This window comes from Balaenoptera borealis, assembly GCF_965194805.1.
Source record: "Balaenoptera borealis genome assembly, chromosome: 15".
NCBI classification, from domain to species: Eukaryota; Metazoa; Chordata; class Mammalia; order Artiodactyla; family Balaenopteridae; genus Balaenoptera; species Balaenoptera borealis.
This window is the reverse complement of record NC_138871.1, coordinates 49,522,510-49,540,486: the sequence shown is the minus strand read 5'-3', so window position 1 is coordinate 49,540,486 and position 17,977 is coordinate 49,522,510. Positions and strand designations below refer to the sequence as shown.

Genomic DNA, 17,977 nt, shown 5'->3' with positions numbered 1-17,977 from the left:
CATCTTGTAATCACAACTAGACAAACATAAGGACGAAAGCCAATCAATATGCTGAAGATGGCAGAGAGATAATGGCCAGGGTCAAGAGAATCTAGAGATGTCAAACTGTCTGACTTCTGGATTTCTGGTTATGTGACATAATAAATTTGTGATTGTTTTCCTTGAAGAGGAAGTATTCTGACACAGATAAAAACTAAGTCTTAACATCTTCCTGCCAATCTTATTTTTCAAGACTCTAGTAAAGAGCAGTATATTGCAGAGGGCACAGTAAGCATTCAGGAAATTGTCTCTGAGTACATAAATGGGAACAAACTGCACATTTTTTAAGGCTATCTCAATATGATGAAGCCAAACCATTACTAAATCAGCACACTTCCAAAGAAATTATATAGGCAGAGTATCAACCTAATGAAAATGACAGATATTCTTTGTGTTTGACTATGTGACTGTATCTGTTTATATTTATATAAAACAGTCAATAAGATGGTTAATACTGAATTTTTGAAATGAGTTTTCCCCCAGTATTTCTTTCCTAGCATAAGTAAAGTAGGTTATAAATTTCCTCACTTTTTATGCCTATTTCAATACTTAGTGTAGGAGGCTCAGATGAGTGAGGGAGAAAGAAGAGGAGGAAAATGGAATAAAAGTTCATTTTGGAATCAAAAACTGATTAGTAAGAAGAATAATTTTAAGCAATTCACTTTTGAAGAAACTGTCATAATCGATAACTTCCCACAGCTTGGTTCATGAACCCTATTTTTAGTTGAACTAGTAACATAGGAAACAATTAGACATCATCATCAACGTTTTCATGCATTAATGCCAGCACAAATTAACTCCTACCACTAAAAATACTCCTTCTCTCTGTCACAATCTGTGAAGGGTATGACTTACTGCACTTAGGGCATAATTGTATCTCCTGCCTACACAAAACTGACACATAAAAATCAATATTAATTAAAAAAGATCAAAACTATCCTCATTATCTTATTTAGCTGTCTCTCCAAAACCAGGTTACCATTTATGACAGAAACACACCGCATTCTGGACTTAACCAATTCTGCTGCCAAATAATAAATGTTCATTTATTGGTTGTGTCCAAGTAACTGTTTCCCTACAAACAGAGTTATTTATGGTGCAACCTCGAAAAAGGACCTGGTGTCTGACTATAAAGTTCATCTTGACTAAGATACTGCCATACTTAAAAATTTATTTTCTGTTCAACACATCTGTATTCTCTATTCTCCTCCCCACTTCTCCCCACAAACACTTCTAATATGAGAAAAAAATAAAAATGTATCTCAGAATTCCAGAATCATTGTGCCCTATAGAAAGTATAAAAGGCACGTATTTTACATCTTCTATTTTATCTTAAAAATTCACATATTTTTAATTTCATTATGTTATTGCATTTATTTTAATGTAAAAGTAATGACACACTATGTTTACCTGGCGGCTTTGCAAATGTGTGCCTCAGTTTGTGAAGCCTCAGGATACCTCTTTTTCTTGCCACTCTGTCTCCATTTTCTCCATGCTATCTGTCTTTCCTCAGGGCACTCTCAATGAAGAGAGTGGTAACAATCCCAGAAAATGTTACCAGCACTGAGATTAGTTACTCTGCAACCCTCACCCTAATCATGTCAAACACACTGACCATCAGGAACAGGAAACACAGGGTTGGAGTCTCCTCTGTCCTTTCCTGGTTCTGGTCCCAGTTATGCCTTGAGGCCACCTCTGAGACCTGGGACCCTAAGTGATGTGAGATATTTTATCAACATCAAAACTCATTCAAATGATTTTAGTTTTAACAAGTTGGTGTTTGCATGCAAATAAATATCACAACTAACTATAAACCACCCACAAACAAAAAGCCAAAGGGAGAGAGAAAGAGAAGAAATATAAGTGATCTATAAAGACGATCCATCATCTTTAATTTTAGGTAATTTTATCACTTATCTGGTCCCATTTTAACAATTTTTGCCCAGAGTATAGGAAAATGAAGTATAATTAACCTCCTTTTGCTAAATGTTCCAGAAGGAAAGAAATCTAAGTTTGAGATTTAAAATATATGTGTATATATTATAATATGTAATATATTTTTGTCCTCAAGTTGTCACTCACACATAAGAGTACATGGGCTTTGCAAGTCTGAGTAGTTTGGTTTGGGTTAGAAACCTAAGTCTATGTAATCATGGGCAAATTACTTAATCTCCAATTCTCAGTGCTCTAACCTATAAAGGGGCATAATAATAGTACTTGTCTAATATGTCCCTTGAGAAGATTAAATAAGTGCTTAATAAATGGCAATTGCTACTATTAGTAAATAATAACATTGGCAGAGTCTTAGACTCACAGTCATGCAGACAACAATTTCAGGAAATATTCTCCAAAACATTACTTATTTCCACCTTTTTACTCAAGGTGAGAAAATTTAATTTTCTGAGGTCAGTAGACAGACCCAAGGTCCTTCCAATAAGCTGTTGGCCTAAACTGGACAAGTGGCGAGGTCTTGTTCAAGGTCACTAGAGTCTGCTGTAGCGCATTTCAAAATGTAGCAGGAAAAAAAAGGGATATGGGACAATGGTGATTTCCAAAGTAATATCGATTTTTCCATTATAGAAAGACATGGCATAGACAGTTCGAACACTTAAGTACCCTTGAAAAGGGTGTGTTTTGTCTTCTATGACAGAACTTTTTTTTGTTTTTATTTTTGCATTAGTGAGGTGATTTGCTATTTGAACTTGAGTTTAGGTCAGTCTCTACCTCATGCTATTGTTGCTATTTATACACTTTAAATATAAATGCCCTGGTTTCCTTCCAGGAACTAGTGAGCTATGTGCTTGAGGTCACTGAAATTTAAAAATGTGCATACTCTATGAACAGAATTAATAAGGAGTTGCTAATGGAAGGCAAACTGAATCTAGGGAACTGGTCAGCATTTTTTGTCAGAAAATATTTCAAATGAGATACTTTCTTGGTCTGGTAGTTTATGTTAGTTGAGAAATGGGAAAGAAAAGTTGGGGGAATGTTTGAAGAAAGAGGGGAGCATGTAATGAGCATTAAATACATAGCAGACTTAATGCTAAGTACTTTCCACATCAATTGTTTTTTCCAGAAACCCAATGAAAAAAGGCAATTTGCAGATGAAAAAAGAAAAAAAAAATTGCATATCAGTTAATTCGACAAATAACAAAGACATATTTAAAAAATGAACCCTGTCTGATTCAACTGTCACATGATCTTTAAAAAGCTCACTACAGTTCCATCTTTTGCATCTTTTGTCTTTATTGATAAGGAAACCCTAAAATTCCCTTTGGTGTTAAATACGAATCTACCTAGGACAAGAGTGAGAAATAACTATTTTATACTGAATTTTATTCAATAGCAAAGAATTTAATAGCAAATTTTCAGAGAATTACACCTCTGTGAGACATTGTGGATAAATGGAAAAAAACAAATAATTTTCTCCCCCTCACAGAATCACCATATACTCACTAGTCTTGGACCTAATTTTAGCTCAAGATTGCCCTGAAATCAGAATCAACACAAAACTGGAGTCTTTATAGACCCATAACTATGAGGGGTTGGAATTCTCACCCACACTGAGCCTTTTCTTCCACATGTTATTTCTGTTTTCACATCTTTTGAGAACATTTATGTACAATATCAGTCAAGACCTGAGACACACAATTTAAAAAGTAGTACTTACAAGCTATGTCTTTATAGTCAGAAGACTATGTAATAGCAACAAAATTATTTTTTTATGAAAAGAGAATAATATAAATGCTATCATAGTTAGTTTCCAGTGTTTTGATTAAAACAGAATAACATTTTAATAATGAATCTAGGAGGATAATATTTATAAGAACAGGAAATCTCCCATCTGGAAAGAAAACCGTATAAAGAGCATATAAGAGGAGAAGGGGCCTTGGAGAGCTTTCTCACAGGTGCTCGTCTCCCCAAATAGGACTAACTGGTATGTTATATCAGGAAATATTTTATTTATAGTAACAGTAATAACAACCATAATAATAATACTAGAAGACAACATTATTAATAATCACAGCTATTATTTCTTCAGAATCTATTAAAGCTAAAGCACTATGCTTAGCACTTTCTAAACATTCCTATTGACCGTTGTAAACCTGTTTTCCCCACTTTTATAGGTGAACAAATTGAGGTGCAGATTAGTTAAATGACTTCCCTAGAGCAAAATCTAAGTAGAGAGGTGTTACCTCTTTAATTAATTGCCTTTCACAGAGCTTTAGATTATGAATACATATTCATAATGGTATGATTATAGTTATGAAACTGAAAAAATGCTGTTCTTTTCTTGTAAAATAAATACATGCTTAGCATAGAATGTTAAAGACAGCATGGCACAGTGCAGGACAAAATTAATTTGCTATCAAAATTATTGCAATAAAAGCATACAAAGGAGTTTTTCTCAAATCAAAGGGTTTTAAATAAATCATAATTTTCTGACTGAATCATTTGACATTTCTCTATTCACTGCTTTTTGCATCACATCCTGTCCTCTCAATGAAAGCCATCTATCTATGAGCAGGCACTCCTCACTTTAGTATCTGGCTGGAAGGCAGGCAGCAACATGGTTAATTAGACAGGCTTCAGAATCCAACCAGCATGATGGCATCCTAGCTCCATCACTTGCAATCTCTGCAACTTTGGGCAAGATACTTAATCCCTTTAAATCGCTGTTACTTAATCCCTTTAAATCGCTGTTGATTTTATGTTAATCACTCATCCATAAAATGAAGTTGATAGTGGTATCTACATGAAACTGTTATTGCTAGGATTAAATGAGATAATGCAAGTGAAGGGCCAGCACAGTATGTGGTCCATGGTAAGCACTCAGTAAATCATAGATATTTTTACATTTATAGCTGCCCTTCTGGGAGTCGAAAAGAACTGCCTTAACTTTTTCCTCTACAGATGCCATTGCTACTGAATGCCTTCCATTCCTTTTCCTTCATTTTTTTCTTTCCATTAAGGAATTCAAACCTAACTTGAACATGGCCTTCCTCTCTCTGTCTTGGCATAGCCCATCGTGTCTTGATTCACCAAAAGGTTAACAGATGGTGGTGGGAAATATGATGATAATTAAGAAACACCCAGGCAAGAATACAGGATCCTCTCCTCTCACTGCCAATGGGACCCTCTAGCTCGGCCTCCTCCCTGCTCAGATCACGAGAGTAACCAGCAGTGACTGGAACCTAAAGGAGTCCCATTCAATTTCCGACCACATCATGTTTTCTCGGCATCCAAAGTTATAATTAGACTTTGCTATAGATATATTGATATGCCAGGTGACAATGTTCTAACAATGGCTGTTGTACAATACTATCTGCCTCAGGGACATTAAGGGTTAAGGAGACTTCCGTGAGCTCATTGTATCAATGAACAAATGATGTCTGAGTTTCAAGCAACTAGTTCACAAAGGCACTTTTGAAACAGTCCACTCAGAGACTGGGGGCTGACTTTCCTTTTTTGTTGTTGTTGACTGGGGCCTCCCTGGCCACTAGAGGGTTGCTTATGCATCATCTGCCTCATCAGAGGCTCTTAAAGCTCAGTTCTGAAATAACTACATTTCAAGGGCAGGACCATATTCTCCTCCACTCCTACAGTATCTGCAGAGAGAGTGTCCAGAAATGAGAAAGACCATTTCAAGAGCTGATCAATATCCTGTTCGGGAAGATAGATGAAGGCAGTGGGTTGAAAGCAGAATTTTAAAAAAAGGGAGGGGGATATGGGGAACAGCTGAATCCTCTAGTTAGCTTCCTTAACCCATTCAGGGTGACTGGAGAATGCTCACGCTTCTGTTCAAAGCAAGGAGAGCGAATTCCAGGAAGTGTATTAAAGTATACAAATGAACCCCACCCACAGACTTCTCTCACATGCTCTGTGTTCAGAGTAGATTATTAGATTAAGCAAGACAGAGGCTGGCACTAGAGGGTATACAATAGGTCATCTAGGTTGCACAGGGATCAGAAAAAGATGACCACAACTCAGAAGTAACTTTGTACTCAGGTCCTTGACCTCTAGCTTTGTCTTTCTGAAAAATTTCTTTCCTGGCATTTAGAGTTTACTTCATATATTCTTGGCAGTTGGGATAGGAGTGGGGGAGAATCAGGCAAATGGGAGGACAGGAAGGGAGCCAAGAATGTTCACATTTGGGGGGATGTTCCTCCAATTCCTACAGATTTCTTTGTGGATGTATGATGGAAACAGATGTCTCCCTTTTTGTTTATTTTTTCTTGTTTTTGGCACATCATAGATAATCAATTATGTCTGCTGGATTTTTGAGGGTTCCACCCCCTTCCTTGGTCCTCTTTCAAGTCTATTTCATCTCTTCCCAAGACAATCTAGATGGTGGAATTCCAAGTATGATTCCGACTTCAAAGTCAGTGAGACCACACTTAATACATCTGGTCTTCTCATTCTAACAGACTTCAATAACTCTTCTTGAGGCAGGTCAAGATTCTATTTTCTTTGGTAATTTTCTCTACTTCATCAGTCATGAATTAGCTTTTCCACATGGGTAATAGTAACAGTAATAATACCAATGCTTCTATGTGCTAACCTACTAATCCCTTTACACATATTCTTTCATTTAATCCTATGAACAACCCTATCAGGTAGACAAATCACTAGCACCATTTTACAGAAGAGAAAACTGAAGCACACGGCAGTTGAGGTATTTTCCCAAGGCTCACAGCCAGGAGAAGGTGCATATGGGTTATGAGCCCCAAGAGTCTGTCTCCTCCGTATCATTCACAGTATCCTGGCTTCTGCTGGGCACCATTCCCTCTGCTATGACCACAAGCAACCTCCTATTTTGAACTGCACCTATAATGTACCATACATGATAGTAAAGATTTCACAAGCATTATTTCACTTCATTTCAAAAACAACATCATCAGCTAGGCATTGCCCTTACTGACAGATGAAGAAACAGAGGCTTGGTAGGGGTTGGTGGGTTGTCAGAGGTCACACAACTAGTAAGTTACACAACCAAGACTAGAATCCATGTTTCTCTAACTCCAAAGGCTATACTTTCACTCAGCATCCCATCCTGGCCCTGCAAAAAAGACTCTACCCAACTATTCCTGGACACACCACAGGCCTCCTTTGACACAGTGTGCAGCATCGATAAGGTTAAATGACAAGTGTGATTATGAATTATTGTATTGCTAATATCTCTATGAATAAAATGTCTATTTGATTTTCATTTAACTCCAAAAGAATCTGATTACCAAATAACCATTGAAGAATTATTGCCAATTATGTTCTGTAATTATGGCTCCTGTTAATGACATTAGTGTGCAGCCTTTCATATTTAGTCTTATTAATTAATCCCCGTAAGCCCAGAAAGTTATAATCCATACAACAAAGGCACCATGGTAAATTACAAATAATTCCCAAATCCTTCAAACAGTTTTCAAGGCTCCTTCAGTTTCCTTGGTTAGGACACATTTAGTGTGGGAGCTGGAAGAGTCTGTAGTAATTGAAAGCTCCTCACCTGGAATCACCTATTTCAGTAATATGCCTAATTAGGCAAATGCTTAAAATTGGAGTCCCATCTGCCACCAACAAGTATAAATTCCTATAGGGCAATAAAAATAATTAACTGGTTGAGTCAAGAGACCCCCAAATCAGATATACGACATTTCGATTCTCTGAGCAATATATTGCTTCAGATAACACCTATTGTCAGTGAGTGTCTGGTTTCAGTTTTGCAGAAGTTGAATGCAGCAAGTATGTCTAATACTGAAAGCCCCACCAAGAAAACTTCCTGATGGCTCAATCTCACAGATAGACAAGATAAACAGGCATACTGACAGTGATGCTAGGAATTGATGCTTTATGAAAAACTGGTCTCTGAATTTTATGTTTTTCAAAATCTCCCAATCCATCCTCAGATTTTCCTCATATTTTATCAAACATATGTTGATATACATTAGATTTCTAAAATGGTTATATTTATATATTTTACTGAGACAGCTACAGCTATAGTTGTCCAGAGATGCTACAAGCTGTCTCAGAAGTAGTCCATTGCAAGAAGATGTGGCATGACAATCCATCCTGCATCACTGAAAACTAGACTAGTTGGTTTCCGAAGCCCTGATCTATGTTAGTCTAGAAGTCAAAGAATCCTGTTCTTTTTGCCAGAAAGGAAAAGGGTCAGAACTCGATTCCCGTTGGCATCCCATGCCCTTCGCTGATTCCATTCTTGTTCTGGATGATTTCCCAGGAGATAGTACATAACCCTCAGCAGGTGTCTGGCCTCAGAAACAATTTGGGAGGAGGAAACAGAGGCTCAGAATAAATAAAATATCTATCAAAGCATCATTGCATCAAATATAACAGAGAACATGGTTATCTTTAAAGGATTCAAAAAGAGGAATAAAATGATAATTTTAGACTGAATATAAATTGGTTCCTTCAGATAAATAATTGTCAGTGGAGAAAGCAATCTAACTGGCAATTTAGAAGAATTAGTTTGTAAAATTATAATATTTAAGATCTGGAAATAACCTTAAAGGTCATCTGAAGCCAACTTTCCATTTTACAAATAAGGGAGCTGAGATTCAGAAAGGGTAAGAAACTTGTCCAAGGTTACCCAGTAAATCAATGGTTGAAATAGGACTGGAACAGAGACATCTTAATCACACCATCTGCCACCACTCTCAAACTAAATGACTAGTTCAATTTTAAAAGTTTATAAGAAGGAATGATAATAGGTACAATCTTAGATTTATGGTTTTAAAATGAAAGAGTCCATCCTAACATCACTGACAGTCATTGTTAACATGGATCCTCCATCTTGTCAATATGCAGAATTAAGATTTGAGTAGACATTGGGAGTGTGACCTATACTGCCATATGTTAGGACGGGAGATCTTACCAGATACTGCAGTTCATATTCTACCGTCAGCAAGTTTTATACAAATTAAAGTAATGATAATAATAATAATGATGACGATGATGATGATGATAGATGATAATGACAGAAGCCTATACTGTTTTAAGGCCAAATTTCATACATAGCATTCAGAGTCCTTATCTGACCAGCCATCATTTTTTTAATTTATTTTTTTTGGTGGTTTCCCTAGAGTTTTACTTTAATTTTTTGATTTCAATTATTTACCATTAGTTAAAAATTATAAAATTTCACTTAAAACCTGGGTGCTCTTTTCTTATACATAGCTCACTAGATGTTGAAAAACAGAACAAAAAGGGGAAAGGGAAGGGAAGGAAAGGAAAACCAAAACATTCCTTTCCTGTTTGGCTGAGCAGTATTTGAGTTCCTGACTCTGCTTTAATGTTTCCTTATTCTAGCATCACCATCAAAATTCCTACACAAGTGGTTCTTCTAACCACCACCAAAGTACCTATACAAGTACTAATTAGCTAGCCTAAGTGAATGTAGATTTCCTTAAAATTAAAAGCAGTTTTCAGAGCCACGGAGAGTGACTTCTATCTGCATTACTGCAGGGGTCACAAGAACAAGTTCGGCTTCGAACTCCTGGAGTCTGAGCTCTGACCCAATGGGATCAAGATATGCCAATAACAACAATTACAAAACTGGTATGATCAGAAAAGAGGTTTATGTATATAAAAGCGTGATGGAGGAACTGAAGAGAATAATCGATGACACTGAAATTCCCAAAGAGGATAATGCTTTGTGGCCTCCTCCCGACTAAGGGCACCGGCAGGAGCTTGAAATCATCATTGGAGATGAACACATTTCCTTCATGATATCAAAAATTGATTCCCTTATTGATGTCAATCATTCCAAGGATCCAGAAGGCTTACGAGTATTTTATTATCTTCTCCAGGACCTGAAGTGTTTGGTCTTTGGTCTTACTGAATTACACTTCAACATTAAGCCAATCTAGATTGAATATTGGTGTGGACACAAGGAGTGTGGGAGTAGCTGCTTTTAATCACCGTTATCAGGACATTTTTATGTATAATATTTTTTATAAACTATAAATGATTGTCTTTAATAAATAAGTAACATAACCAAAAAAAAGCAGTTTTCAGCCTTCTAACTTCAAAGGGAATAAGAAATAAATCTTCAGAATGTCATACTCAATAACTATGCTTCTTAAAGCAAAATATATAGACTGCATCATCGAGGATACATATTCCCTCATGAATAATGCTTATGGGATTGGCCCTTTCTTTGTTATATTTACTTTTTCTTGCTACCCAATAAGAACACACTTTGAGAAAATAAGACAAAAGAAGACATTCTGATTTAAGAAGAAAGTGAAGGGGAGAGGTGGCAGTGGCACAGGTGGCATCTAAGGTCTACCTGAAGGTTCTAAGAGATGGGTCACTTGTGCAAAGCTATGCCTGTGAAAGCCTTAACCTGAATTTAATGTTTCCCATGCACGGTTTAATCACATCTATAGAACTGTTTTTATAGCTTTGAATAAATAAGAGCTTACTACTTGAATATTTAGTCCATTGAGCACTATTGTATACATTTACAATTGTGAACAGATAAATTTGTGTTTTCTGTTGAATGTGGGTCTGAGTTAGCAAAGTGTACTCTCAAAGAAAGAATTCTCTAGGACCTGATTTCATCTTCTCCCAAAGTAGGGCTTATATACACACTGGGGGAAATAAACTTCCAAGTGATAGCAGCAAAACCCAGTTGTTTGTGCAAGTCACACTGCCTTGCATGGGAATTAACAAAAGCTTGCCAGCAAACATGCAAGAGCTGCAATTCTCAGAGCAGAAACGGGCTCCACCCTACATACCACCTTTTGTAAGTACAGGACTTGAAACAGCATGTGGTCAGTGCTCCTTGAGTGTACAAAGGTGTGGAAAGGCACGCATGATCCCCAGTTTTAATGATGGCTCCAGTATTAGAGAGTGGAAGAATCTCCCCTCAGCTTTCTAACAGCCTACTTACTCTTAGCCAGGAAGAAGAGGAAAAAAATAATCATACAATTCAATGAGCCATTTTCCAAATGAAAGATGACTCACTTAAGCAAAACTTTCTGCAGGTGTCACTTCTCAAGGATGCTTAAGAGAAGGGCCCATCAAACCTGTTCTGAGTGCTAAAGCAACGCACAATCTGTATCACCCAGCATGGTGCCTGGCAAATAGTAAGCACGAGGACATAGTTACTAATGAAATTATACACAGCCTGCCCAGTTCAGAACAGTTATCCTGAGCACAGAAGCTCTTAAGCACTGGTTTATACAGAGGTCGTTACAAGTATTGATTCAGACTCAAACAGCCCCTTTTAGCACTGTTAGTCTTTTTTTTTTTTTTTTTAACATCTTTATTGGAGTATAATTGCTTTACAATGGTGTGTTCATTTCTGCTTTATAACAAAGTGAATCAGCTATACATATACATACATCCCCATATCTCCTCCCTCCTGCGTCTCCCTCCCACCCTCCCTATCCCACCTCTCTAGGTGGTCACAAAGCACTGAGCTGATCTCCCTGTGCTATGCGGCTGCTTCCCACTAGCTATCTGTTTTACATTTGGTAGTATTTATAAGTCCATGCCACTCTCTCACTTTGTCAGCACTGTTAGTCTTAATCCAACTGAATTATTTTACAAAGTAAGCCAAAAACATAAACTCAGGTAAATTAAAAATAGGGAAAAGAGCATACAAATCCTCAAGAAACAACAATTCTTTGGCCTGCCTATCGTCTCCATTCGTAAAATTATTCCTTTCCTCCAAGGTTCACAATGCTTAGCCTTCTGATGATGTAAATATATCTCACAGGGTATTAACCTCTGTCAATGGAAATAAAACTGTAATTGATTTGGTTCTGTGATTATTTAACATATAAACATGTGCTCATTGAGAAAAATGATGTCTGGACAACTGACATTGTATTTCTGCCAAATACCAAGCTGATGTTCATAAAATCTTACTGGAGAGCACCCAATGCTAACTATAGGATTTCAAACTGCTGATTTGCAGAGATGAATCATGAAGCAATCTACATTGTGTGGGTAATTAGAATTCCCATCCTTATCCATCCTCTGAAAAGAAGCCTAAATTTTTTATTTGGAAGCCACTTTGAAAAGCTTTCATTAATTTAAATTTCAGAACAGATTTCTCCCCATTATGTGTATTCAATTAAAAGCCTATTAAATACAACACCACGATAAGAGTGAACAAATAGCAGGTTTTTCCAAGGCATCCATTTTATTTTATTCCAGGATCCAGAGGCATTGACAATTCAGAGATTGCTGCAACACTTAGAATCTTTTGAAGACTAGAAAGAATCGGTAATAATTTAGTGATTTCTAATCCTCTACGATTTGTTTAAACATGTGAGACAAATGAGTCCGTGTTCCTTAAAACTGCCCACAACTTAAGCAATTTAATAGTTGCTAATTAGATGCATTTAATTCCAATTTAAAAACCATCTTTACTTGGTATGCTCTTCATAGAAATACTATTCAGCTGAATCCTATTATAACTGACATGGTTTATTTATTACACTTCATCTGAGGAAAAAAGTACATACCCAAAAAGCATCGTTATTTAATCTTGGTGTTAATTTACTCATATGCTTCAAAAGTCTAGAGGTTTAGTATTATTTGAACTTGGTGAAACATATGTAAAGTTTCTTGCCTCTGTCTTTAATATTTTGGGGGAAAATGATTCTGTTAGGGTTTGCAAGATGGCTAAGATTGTGGAACAAAAATAAGAGAAGAGAATAAAATAAGCCTGAGATGGTATAAGTCCCATGATTTTATATATCTATACAGGAGAGGAACAGGTTTTGAGGAAATCACAATGGGAGTTAGACGCGTTAAGCATGTTGAACAGAGAAGGCTCCCGGCAAAAACAAATAAGATGCCGAGATGCCTCTACATTATGGCTAACACAAAAGGAGAAAAGAAGACGACAGTGTCACAAGAGTCTACAAATAACTAATCCCTCTCATGTACATCTTGATTTGCAGTCCAGCCTGGCAGCAAAACCTCGGGCTCTCCGTTACCCACTTACAAGCCAGCTTCACATGATAGACTATTATTATTAGCAGCATTACTATGACCATTTCCAGTTATCTTTTCTCTTCTTATCGCTCTCCTGAGGCTGTTACAAGAACAGATTACCTGAAAAGGGAAGGAAATAAGTACCCAAAAAGGTTAAAGGAAGAAAAACTGCATGTTTTCAGAAAACTTTGTAAGACTGATGAGGTAGGGGAATAAAAAGAATAAAACGATTATATCATGTTCCATGCAGTCTGACAAGGTAATCCCGAAGTGGGAGAATTTTTTTCTCAGCCGCAAATTTCTAGCTGTGTGTAGAGTATGACTGACAAGCCACAAACATAAATTAGTGAAACCGAAAGGAAGCCATTTGGCTGCTCGTTATTTTACCATTTGCTACATTTCAATAAATTCATGATGACAAGTTGAGGGTTAGGGGGAATTCCTAAAGGCATTAATGTACTGGTTTAGTTGAAGAATAAAATAATACTACAGGAAAATAACTGGCTTTGATAAACATATTGAATTCGTGTACCATAAAAGGAAAATGGATAGGTGATTCATTCACTGTTCATTTGAGATTTCTTAAATTATCAAAACAAAAATAGCCTGTTCCCTATAAAAAGACAAAGGCAATGCCATTTGGTGTTTTGATAATCAGGCCTACTTGTGGGATCACTGATCTTCTGATTAGATATTGATCTCACTTCTAAGTGATTTTACTATCAGAGTATGCTCCTAGTTCACCTTACATACATACACATTCTCTTATTATTTATTAAAAATAAGTTTATAGCTAATGTTATTATCTTGTACACTTAAACACCTGTTAAAAGGATAAATCTCATGTAAGTATTCTTATCATAGTAAAATAATACTGAAAAAAAAGTTAAATTTGAAGGAGACTAAATTCAATATACTACACTTACTAACACAAAGTGAGAAGGAGAATCGACTGCTTTTTTCCCCCAATCAATTCCTTGCCCTTGAAATGCCACAGTTTTCTATATGTCATATAAAATGGTATGGAATATGAATTATCTGGAAAATTTCCTCAATTGTCTATTTCACTTTGCAATATGAACACAGCCTGCATTTATAACCATAAATTCAAAGAGAAAAAATGCTTTAAATATATATCAGGCTACTGTAATCTAAGCATATTGTTTTGCTGTGGTTCCTTTTTGGGACTGAATATCAGGATGCAGTCCACTATGCCAAAAGCCTCTAGCTTTCCAGAAATTGAAAGCTTTCGCCAACAAATCACAACTGTTTTACCATATGCCTCTTTGTTCTGCCAAGTATTACCAGCCTGTTCTACTTTTAAGCAAATTTCATTATATTATAGCTCAGAGCAATGTTCATTAAAAAGTATTACTGAAAAATGTCAAGTTGTTTTTATATAGAAACTGGAATTTATTTTCTACTGAAAAGTCAGATATTTATTGAACACAAGACATTTTTAAAATATTGACCTCATTTCACAAGTCACTTCAAAATTGTCAGTCTCTATCTTGATTGTGAAGGTTCAGGCCACATAATGATTATCTGAAGCATTTTCTGTCTTGCACCATTTAACTTTCACTAGTATCTCCCATTGATGCAGATCAACCCTAACCTTTCTGGAATCGACCTAGTCTCAGATCAGTGGAAAATCTCTTCCCTGCTTCTTCACACTCATATTCATCCTCTCCTTGACCAATTTGCTTATTTTTCTGTCTCCCAGCCACAGCCTTCCTGATAACGTCCCAATGCAGTCATATTTTAGGTGACTATAAACTTCATTATAGCCTGTTCACTTTATATAGTATGATACAGTCCAAATAAAACTAACCAAGAAATCTCACCTCCACAACTTCTAGTTATGTGACCCTTAATAAAGTCACTTAATCTTTGGAGTCTTCATTTCCTCATCTATAAAACGGATGACTACTCCCTGCCCTTCCTTTTGGATCCAGTTTGTGAGCACAAAATTTGGTAAGGCATGTTCAGACATTCTGTATCTCATTTACCACAAACCAAACACAAAACCAGAGAGCTTCATTTTGAAGCACCAAGCTCTTTCCTAAGGAACTGTTTCTCTTTCTCTTCAGACGGTAAAACCCACTGGCCGTTAAGAGTCTGTGATCCAGAAATGATAGGATTAATCTTCATTACCTATTGTAACTAGGTTTAGCATTTGATTCTAGATCCAATGAAGACTCATAAAATGTTGGGCTTTAAACCAGGAGAAAAGAAAGATATTCCTGCTTCCTCTGAGGAAAAAGAATGTTTTTAATCCCCTGAGGAAAATCAGATATACTCAAACTGGGCCACATTATATATTTAAGCAAACAATAACAACGATAGAAATAATTCAATTGTTCTTAAATCCTAGGCCAAATCAGTCTGTGAAGATTTCTGGGGCTTTCCTAAGCTCTGGAGGGGAGCTGAATCATGCATTGAGGCTGGCTTTATTCTAATATACTACATTTATATGCAGTAAAATCAGGATAAAATGGAAATCAAGGTCACTTTTGATGTGAAAGAAGTGACAAAAATGTATCGAGAGGGACAGCAAGGAACAGAATGGGGGTGAGATAAGAAAGAACAGGCCTACTTAATTTGCCTTGCTAAATGTTATGAAGAGACTGAATTGTGAGCAGAATTGTGAGCTGGGTATCTGTATAAAACCCGCAAGGCTTTTCTTTGCACTTCCTTTTGCTACAAACTCTTTCTTTCCCGTGGGGATCTTTCTCTAGTACTGTCTATCTCCTTAGCAATGAGGGAATGGTGGAGGCTGGCCAAATCATCCATCATGAGTCTGTCACCCCTATTCTCTAGGTATGGCTTCATCTAAAATAAAATTATAAGCATATAACTTCCCATCTCACAAATACAGGGGTGACAGGGAAGCTCAAAGTAAAGCAGAGTGCATTCTGGATGCCAGTATAGAAATTATGATCATTTAAGCACCGCATTTAAACCGCATTTATTTAGAAAGAGCTCAAACAGAATGACAAGAAAAACACTGACTCTACTAGACAAATAAATAGTCACTTTCGACATTCTATTAAGAGATATTTATCAAGACCGTGAAAATGTTCATACCCTTTGTCCTATTAGTTCACATCAGGAAATCAACCTAAAGAAACAGTGTTTTCTGCACAAAGGTGTTCATTGCAGGATTATTTAGAAAGGCAAAGCTTTGGAGAAAACCTAAATATCCAACAGTAGTAAAATAGTAAGTCTATTAATAAAGAATAGGCAGTTAATTTTTTTAAAGTTAGTGGAATAGAAAACTATTCTGATATGTTAAGCTCAACATGATCTCAAATTTTTTTGGTTTATATTATACACATAAAAAGATTAGGACATCAAATCAAGATTTAGCAGTGTCGGAATTATAGCTACTTTTTTACTTTCCTCCTTAGAGCATTTTTTGGTTTGTTCCTAATAAAATCTATAAATATTATGTCATTGTAAAAATAATCCATACCTGTTGGGTATTTATGTGTTAAAACTGAAAGCCTAATCTTTAGCTGGAAGTCTGAAAAATGGCTGTGTTTCTGTGGCGAAAGAATGCTTTAAAGAGAAAAAGCACAGCATACTAATATGAGAAAGCCTGCTTGTCTTTAAATGGGATGGTTTTCTCGCGGAGACATTGAAGTCAATCTTTTTCCTCCTGAATGACAGGATTTCTGTATTAAAGTGTTAGTATGTGGAGACAAATAGTGCCTCTCAAATGTGCAGAGAAGCATCTTGAGTAACCAACTACAGGATTCCACAAAAATTATGGAACCCTCCTTTCAGGTTCAAGTACGTGAGTTAAGCAGGAACAGTTATAGAATCAGTAAAAAAAGGGGAAGAGAAAAGAAAAAGAGTATGGGCAAGAAATAGTGCAGGAAGAAAAGGAGAGCAAATTGATAATGATTTTGTAACCAGACAGACTGTGGCATGAGCAAATAAAACTAAAGAAATAGAGAATAAGTCTCATCTCTCTAATTACACACAATATATCCCTATTTAAAAAGTTCTCATTAAAGCACTTAATTAAATATTGTTTAGTAATATGAGTAATACCCGAATATGGTACAGTAATACCAGTCAAACCTACCAATTATCTCATCACTAAAATGGTGCCCAAGCATTGACAGTCTTTGATGGGACTAGATTCAAGTATGTTGCATTCTCTTTTCCTTATGCTTCATGTCATTTCATGGCAAAGTTGCAACTTTGATGCTTAGAACTGCCAATGTTTACTTAATGGCTGACTCTCTAGTTACCAAGATTAATTAGCTAAAAGACCAAATCTAGATGCTAACGAAACCTAAAGGACTTATCTAACAGTTAATGCACTGGAATATTATTCATTAAAGAGCAAGAAACAAAGGTTGATTATATCTTCCTTCTTATGAGCTATTTTTAAATAACCATTATTCTGGCTTCCCCCCCCCCCCCCCAGAAACGAATTAGGTTGGTGGATTCTTTGCTGCTTCTCTGTTTCACCTTCCAGAGTAATATGGTCTTTTTTTTCCCCCCTTTTGTCCACACTGGTCGTGCAGATCAACTTCATGTCAGAAAATAAAAACTAAAAGAAAAATCACTTTTGAGAGCTCTCACACATCTATTTTCACCAAACTAATCACAAAGCTATGCTTCCAAGACCATCAGGTAATATGAGTGTGGTCTATTCCAGCACGAGGATTCTTTCCAAGGCAGTTTGGAACTAATTTACTAGGGCGACTGGTGAGTCAGGTTTTCATCCCATAAAATGATTATGGCCCAAGGGAACATATGAGAAAACAATGCACAAGGGTTCCTAAGTTATTAATTAGCATGAGGATTATCTTCAAACCAAAAATAAAAAGCAATCATTAATTCTTGGCAACAGCATAAATATGAGAGCAATGGTGTACACAGGCTACTTCTAAACCAGAAAACACTTTTCAATAATTCTCATTAGGGGAGGAGGGACAAATTAGGAGTGTGG

At 36.3% G+C, this 17,977-nt stretch overlaps 1 protein-coding gene and 1 pseudogene across 22 annotated transcripts in view; one reads left to right on the top strand and one right to left on the bottom strand.

Moving 5' to 3' along the window:
• Window positions 1–17,977, bottom strand: part of NRXN1 (neurexin 1) — a 1,113,486-nt gene that overhangs the window by 810,480 nt on the left and 285,029 nt on the right. The gene's annotated exons all lie outside the window — the stretch shown is intronic.
• LOC309612465 (protein mago nashi homolog pseudogene) lies at window positions 3,154–16,438 on the top strand (annotated as a pseudogene). The gene has a single exon. The product of its transcript is annotated as a protein mago nashi homolog pseudogene (transcript).